Source organism: Microtus ochrogaster, chromosome 2, assembly GCF_000317375.1.
Source record: "Microtus ochrogaster isolate Prairie Vole_2 chromosome 2, MicOch1.0, whole genome shotgun sequence".
NCBI lineage: Eukaryota > Metazoa > Chordata > Mammalia > Rodentia > Cricetidae > Microtus > Microtus ochrogaster.
The window spans coordinates 41,797,500-41,805,473 of record NC_022010.1 but is presented as its reverse complement, the minus strand read 5'-3'; positions in this window follow the sequence as shown (position 1 = coordinate 41,805,473).

The window sequence follows — 7,974 nt, the reverse complement described above, 5'->3', positions numbered from 1 at the left end:
TTTCTTTCTTTCTTTCTTTCTTTCTTTCTTTCTTTCTTTCTTTCTTTCTTTCTTTTTGAGACAGGGTTTCTCTGTAGTTTTGGAGCCTGTCCTGGAACTAGCTTTTGTAGACCAGGCTGGTCTCAAACTCACAGAGATCCACCTGCCTCTGCCTCCTGAGTGCTGGGATTAAAGGCGTGCGCCACCACTGCCCGGCATCTCTAGGTTTTCAGTAAGTGGTTTTTGAATGGAGTACCCATGGGCCTAGGTTCAAGTCAAAGAAGCTCTGTTGGGAAGCAGTGTCTTTAGATCAGAGGCCCTGAAGCGGGAGACTGTCATGAGGTCGGAGCTGCTGATGTTTGACATCCAGCAGAGTCTGATATCTTCATGCTCTTGGGGCGAGTGGCAACTTTCCAAAAGGAAACAGAACATTGGCATATCCTGTTTCGGTACTTCAGCCTGTCATCCCAGGCCACTTCCTGAGAAGTGCAAGGACACTGACTTGGCCAGGCTTCACATGGCCTGGTTTGTGTTATGGGATGGATTCCCTCTGCAGGACACCAGGCTACCATCCCAGGAGGCCTTTAGCTCCCACCCCTGCAGTCTGGAAGGTATTCCAGGCAGTTTGGGGACCAAAGGAGCCTAATTTGGAAACCAACTTTAAATTCTCTAATTGCCTTGGAGGTGTTGATGTGAGCATAACTACAGCCCTGAATGAAGCCTTGCTTAACTCCTGCCCTTGAACTGAAAGCTTGAGCAGGGCCATTGACTCAGATAATAGTGGGATTTGTTTTTCTTCTCTCAATCATTGGGATCTCCTTAAAGCCAGAAACCTCGGTGCCATATTTATTGGCTCCTATCACAGATGTATCCTTGTTTTGTTTTGAGACAGCATTTCTCTTTGTAGCCCTGACTGTCCTGGAACCCTCTCTGTAGATCGGGCTGTGCTGAAACTCACAGAGATCCTCCTGCCTCTGCCTCCTGAGTGCTGGGTTCAAAGGCCTGCACTACCACCACCAGGCTAAACTAGTATAAATATATTTTAAAAAATGAAAATAAGCCAGGTAATGGTGGTGCATGCCTTTAATCTCAGCACTCAGGAGGCAGAGGCAGGCAGATCTCTGTGAGTTCAAGGCCAGTCTGGGTTTATAAAGCCAGTTCCAGGATAGCCAGAGCTATTACACATAGAAACCCTGTCTCCCAAAACAAAAACAAAAGGAAAAGTTATTATTATGAATTCAGTGGCGATTCCTTCCTCCAATAGCAGCCCTTGATGTTGGCAGAATGGGATGATTGTCCTGGGTTTAATTTTAATGCTGCTGTTTATAAAATTGAAGGGTCCCTATCTCTTGTCCAGCCACACCCCTACTTTCCATCAGTTTCCCATGACCTTAGCTCCATCAGCACAGGAAAGAGTGAGATTCGCAGGGAGCCATAAACTTAGCTCCAGAGGTTAGCTGATAACCTGTGCTCACCTGCGTTCTTCCTGATCCTCTGATAACCTGGGGAACCACTGGTTTATTCCATCTTAGAGCTCTTGGGCAATCAAGATAACTTTTAAAATAAATATTGATAGATTAAAAGTGTAGTGTAAGTGGCCGGGTGTGATGGTGCATACCTTCAATCCCATCACCCTGGACGCAGAGGTAGGCGGCTCTCTGAGCTCAACGCCAGCTTGGTCTACAGAGTGAGCTCTAGGACAGCCAGGGCTACACAGAGGAACCCTGTCTCTAAAATCAACAACAAAACAAACGAACGAACAAGCAAGTTCTTGTAGGTTAAATGGTGACTGTAATTCAGTGTTTAAAATTTCAAAATGTACATGATAGATATCCAAAACGTGTTTAAGAGTTTGATTTTTTTCAAGACTTGGGGATGGCTCAGTGGATAGGAGTGTGCCTGCTCCACACATGGGGGCCCTAGTTTGAATCTCCATCACCTGTGTAAAAGCCTTGGCATGACTGGATGTGCCTATCACCCCAAAATCTAGTTCAGGAGAAGATGCTGCCAAAAAGCAGTAAGGGGCACTACAGGGGAAGACTCTAACATCCTGCTCTAGCGCTCACACGCATACAAAGGCACACACCACAAACACACACACCACACACACACACACACACACACACACACACACAAAGGAACGAAAGATTGTTGTCTGTTTTTCGAGAGGAACTCAGCATCCTGGAACTAGTTTTGTAGGACCACCCTCACCTCCCCACCCCCACTTTTTTTTAAGTTTATTTCTTTTAATATTTATGTCTTTTTGTTTTTGTTTTTTGAGACAGGATTTCTCTGTGTAACAGTTCTAGCTGTCCCGGAACTAGCTTTTGTAGACCAGGCTGGCCTCGAACTCACAGAGATCCGCCTGCCTCTGCCTCCTAAGTGCTGGGATTAAAGACATGCACCACCACCATCCAGCAATTTTTGTTTCTTTCCCAGTCATTCATGAACTATTTTGTCAATGGTGCAGAGACTGTAGGATGCTGAAAAAGGAGACTGATCAGTTAAAATGTATAGTTGGGAGATGCTGATGGTTGTTTTAAAAATTAATTTGCTTGCTTTGTATTTGTCTGTTGGAGATCTGAGAGAAATAGAGGACAGTTTCATCCTATAGATAGTGGTCTGTCGTCTGCTGACGAGGCTTAGTTTTATATGTGTGTGTGTGTGTGTGTTTTCCAACTTGTTTTTATTTATGTGTATGTGCCTATGTGAGTTTCTGTGCACCATGTGTGGATGGTGCCCAAGGAGGACAGAGGGCACTGGATCCCCTGGAACCCTGATATGGGTGCTGGGAACCCAATTCTGGTCCTCTGGAGAAACAGTAACTGCTCTTAACTGCCAAACAATCTCTACAGCCCCCATCTTTTGATATTTTTAGAGACAGGGTTTCTGTATAACCCTGGCTGTCATGGGAATCAGTACGTAGTCCAGGCTGTGTTGAGACTCTCAGAGATCCGCCTTCTTCTTTTTTGGTTTGTTGAGACAGGGTTTCCCTGTTCTCAGTTGTCCTGGAACTTGCTCCGCTCTGTAGGCAGCATATGTGAAAAAAGGAAGAAAGGAAGGGAGGGAAGGAGGGAGGGAGGAGGGAGGGAGGAAAGGAAGGAAGGAAGGAAGGAAGGAAGGAAGGAAGGAAGAAAGAAAGAAAGAAAGAAAGAAAGAAAGAAAGAAAGAAAGAAAGAGGAAGCTAGGTGGTGGTGGCACAGACCTTTAATCTCACCCAGCACTAGGAAGGTAGAGGTAAGTGGATCTCTGAGTTTGATGCCAGCCTGGTCTACAGAGCAAATTCCAGGACAGCCAGGGTTACACAGAGAAATCCTGTCTTGAAAAACAACCAAAAAAAAATAAGGAAAGAAAGAAAGAAAGAAAAAAGGCGCTAAGCAAGGTAGTCACTGGGTGCTCACCTGAGAAGCAGTCATTCCTCCTATGTGGTAGATGCAGTCAGGCCCTAATTATAGAGACCTTGGGTTTTCTTTCTCTCTCTTTTGTTTTTTTCCAATTTTTCAAAGCAGGGTTTCTCTGTGTAGCCATGGCTATCCTGGAACTCGCTCTGTAGAACAGGCTGACCTCAAACTCAGAGATCTGCTTCCTCCTCTGCCTCCTGAGTACTGGGATTAAAGGTGTGGGCTATCACTGTCCAGCAAAGACCACAAGGTTTTCTGGGTTTACAGGCTAAAAACTAAAAAAACGGGGAAGGGGCCCGTCTGAGGAGCTCCTGTTGCTTCTGCTAGCTCACTTCAGTGCAACACCCCTGGCAGTGGAGTGAGTCACTGTCACCCTGAATCAACCCTATACCCCACTTCCTATCACGGGCTCACTGTCTCTCGCCTCTACTTCCCTTCCCCCACCTTCCCGGGCAGTCTTCAGTTATGCTCTATAATCAAATCATCTTCTTAGAGCCCTCCCATTAGTGTTTCTCAAAAGTTTATTTAAGAATACATAATGGAGCCGGGTGGTGGTGGTGCACGCCTTTAATCCCAGTCTCTGTGAGTTCGAGACCAGCCTGGTCTACAAGAGCTAGTTCCAGGACAGGCTCCAAAACCACAGAGAAACCCTGTCTCGAAAAACAAAAAAACAAACAAAAAAAAGAATACATAATGGATTGCCAGATGGTGGTGGTGCACACCTTTAATCCCAGCTCTCGGGAGGCAGAGGTAGGCGGATCTCTGTGAGTTTGAGGCCATCCTGGTCTATAAGAGCTAGTTCCAAGACAGAGAAACCCTGCCTCAAAAAAAAAAAAAAAAAAAAAAAGGAAGGAAGGAAGGAAGGAAGGAAGAAAGGAAGAGTTGATGCCCCTGTTCCCATTCCTTTTGATGCCTTCACTTTCATTCTTTTCTATACTTTTAGAGTTTGGAATGATAAAGTGCCTTGGTTGTAAAAATAAGATTCCTATAAGGTGTTTTTGTTTGTTTATTTGTTTTTGTTTTGTTTTTCAAGACAGGGTTTTGGTGTGTGTGTGTGTGTGTGTGTGTGTGTGTGTGTGTGTGTGTGTGTGTGTGTGTGTGTAATAGTTCTAGCTGTCCTGGAACTAGCTCTGTAGACCAGGCTGGACTTAAACTCACAGAGACCCACCTGCCTCTGCCTTCTGAGTGCTGGGATTCAAGGCATGCGTCACCACTGCCTGGCCAATTCCTATGAGATTATAGTTGATCTTGCTTAACCAGGATGGTCAGCTCAGAAAGAACTGTACGTTGGGACAATCTGTGTCCTAAAATGGTCTGCCTTTGCCTTGGGCAAACAGTCTCATGAGGGAGAGACTGCAGACTGCCTTGTATAACTCCTATGGCTGCAACAATATCCTTGTTCCCAAGCTCCTCAACTGCCCCCCTGTAAAAGGTCCCAGTCAGCCTTTTCTCCTCCATTTCCCACGGGAGAGGGCACCCCTTTTGCTGTGTGTGCTAATAAACACCATCTTACTTGTTGAGCTCAGACTATGGTCTCTGCCTTCTGCGTCTTTAGGATACCTCAGAAATCTAACAGCCACGCTGTTTCGCAATGCCCCTCCGTTTTAGTTAAACAATGATAATTCCCCAAACTAAAACTAACTTTGTTCCAGGTTGTTTTTCTAGATTCTTGCCTCTCTGCCCCCATCAATCCCAATCGTGGCCACCACACCACACCACACCACACAGATGCTTCTCGGTCATCTGACATTCTTCAGCCCATTGCACGCCCTACCCCTTGCAGAGGCTGACCTCTGGCCAAAAAGGAAAAAAAATTCAGCTCCTACCTCTCTCCTTTTCTGCCTTATAACTATCCTAGCCCATAAGCAGACGACAAGCTCGCTGTTACGCCGGAGACCCTCGTTAGACCTTCCCCTTTTTACTAGCCCGTGTCACAGCCGAGTCACCTGCTCCTTGTCTAGCTTTTCCCCCTCCTACCTTCCACTTGGCGGTCACGGGGTGAGGGGGTGGCCCCGCCTGTGAGAACTCCGCTCTATTCCTTCTTCTCTCTATCCTCCTAGTTCCTTTGACCCCTGCCCCCTCCCGTGATGCCAGCAGGTCCAGTGCCCAGTGCGCCTTTCTTTCTGGGGGAGGGGGAATCTGTTTTCTCATTCCTCCCCAGTCAGAGACCAGCAATCCTCTATCATGCCACGGCTCTTTACAAACATCACCAGCCCAGAGACGGAAGGCTCTGTTAAACCCAATGTCTATTGTTCTGCTGTCACAGGGCCTGGCCACCATGGTTCTCCCTCCAGTATGGTAGCTGCTGCCCATGACGGGGTGCATTGACTTCCACTGTCGTGGGGACCTTGAAAACTTTCTCCAGTGTACCAGAAAACGGGCCAATATCCCTTCTATCCAAGCCTTTGTCTATTTCCACCCCAGCCTTTCTGTTTACCCTGCTCTGACCCTCAGGTCCTCTACAAATATCCTTTCAGTCAGGCCCCCAAATCTGACCCCACTCCTCTCAAATCTGACCCTGCCCCTAATTTGCCTTCCAAGCCACCTTCTTTTCTTTTCTTTTTCCTTTCTTTCTTTCTTTCTTTCTTTCTTTCTTTCTTTCTTTCTTTCTTTCTTTCTTTCTTTCTTTCTTTTCTCTCTCTCTCTCTCTCAACAGTCCTGGAACTCACTCTGTTGTCCAGAGTGGTCTTGGACTCCCAGAAATCTGCCCGCCTCTGCTGAGAACCCTCTTTTGCTACTGCCTCCTCACAATGAGGAGTCCCTTTCCCTGTCTCTGCCTCCTCTACTCTATCTATCCATCCTTTGCAAGCCAGGCCCTAACATTCAGGTCACCTGTCACCTCTGTCAAACCTTCACCTGTCCCTCCCTTTGACACTCATCTCCTGTTCATATTCAACTCCTCTTCCTACCCCACCCCGTTCTCCCATCCTACCAGCTTGCCAGCCTTGAAGGTCCCACATGTTCCCATTTCCCTCCCTGCCCTGACCCTACATTTTGCCAATTGCTGGATTTCTAGTGGCCCCTCTTTGTTGGCTCTTGACTGACCCCTGGGGTTTTACCCTCCTCCATTTCTGGGCCCTTGCCCTCACCAGAGATTCTGTTCTCTATTTCCTGGTAGGTCTCTGGTTTCTTCAGGACCCTTGTCCACTGGTTGATGTGCCAAAATTCCCAGCACTGGGAACTCCCCACTAGGCTTGGGTCTGAGTCTATTGCCCTGAGCCACTGATTTTAAGATGTTAGGATCTCAATTGTAATCTCCAAGTTTACCCATCTCCAAAAGGATAAACCAAGGCTCACAAAGACATGTGCTTGTTACCTGACCCTTTTCCTGGGGTCCACTTAGCAAACAAAACACTCCGTCCCAAGTCTTGCCCATGCAAGGATTCCTCCCCATTTGAGTGTCTTGTTTATAGTCTTAACCTTTTCTATTTGAAGTTTGAGATCAAATTTAAAAATCTGTTCTTTCAATACCTCTTGGCCATAGTAGCTTTGATAAATTACAGTCTCTGGCCTGAGAGCAGTTTTAGCTTTAAAGCCCTAGAGAAGTCTTACAACACGGGAAGTGATCTGAACACCTTTCCAATAGGGCAACCATCTGTCCTTCTCCATGCTGTAGGATACTTTCTCTTTCCGGGGGGGGGGGAGGGATGCACCCTGGGCATCCTTCATCCCTCCCCTTGAGTTCTCTCCTGGGCTCCTAGCCTGTCAACAACTTGTAAAACCAAGATCCTGGAAGGTGAAGGATGGTTAAAGGTGACCCAAGTGACATCTTTTGGTGTTTCCAGTTACACTTGGATTTCCTTTCTCTTCATCCTGCAGTAAGGAGTAAGGGTGCATCGTCCTTGGGTTGAGACAATGCAATTTCTTCTTGCACACCTCTGATCACTTTCTCCTGCCTCATGTGTACTGTCTTCTGCTAATCTGACTCAGGTGCTGTTTTTCAAGGAGGGGTATGCTTTGTGATGTGTTCAGGCGCTCACACTGCCTGTGATAAGGTCAATGCATTTCCTATATCAGTATTAGGGTTGGTTTTAATGTCACATTGCCACACATTAGAACCACCGAGTAGGGAACCTTACCTGAATAAGTGTTCTGGGCCAGATGGTAGTGGCGCACGCCTTTAATCCCAGTACTTGGGAGGCAGAGACAGGTGGATCTCTGTGAGTTCGAGACCAGCCTGGTCTACAAAGCAAGTTCCAGGACAGGCTCCAAAGTGGCAGAGAAACACTGTCTTAAAAAATAAGTAAGTACGTAAATAAATAAATAAATAAACAAACAAACAAACAAACATATAAATATATAAATGGGATTCTGATTGCTGACTGATGCGGGAAAGCCCTTCCTGACTGTAGGCACTTCTTCTGGTAGCAGCCCACATAAAAAGGGTAATTCCAAAGGCCTTTTTGGCCGTCTCTCAGTTAAATCTGCCCTGTCTTTGTTGCTGCTGCTTCTGATTCCTCTGTCGATAACAGAACCAGCATTTCTTGTCTCCCTCTTAGACTAGGACCAGCCGCTGTCCAGGATCCTTCCTGGCTTCCAATACCAGATTAGGACTGCCAAGGCACCTCGATTTTGGACTGAGTAACTACAGATT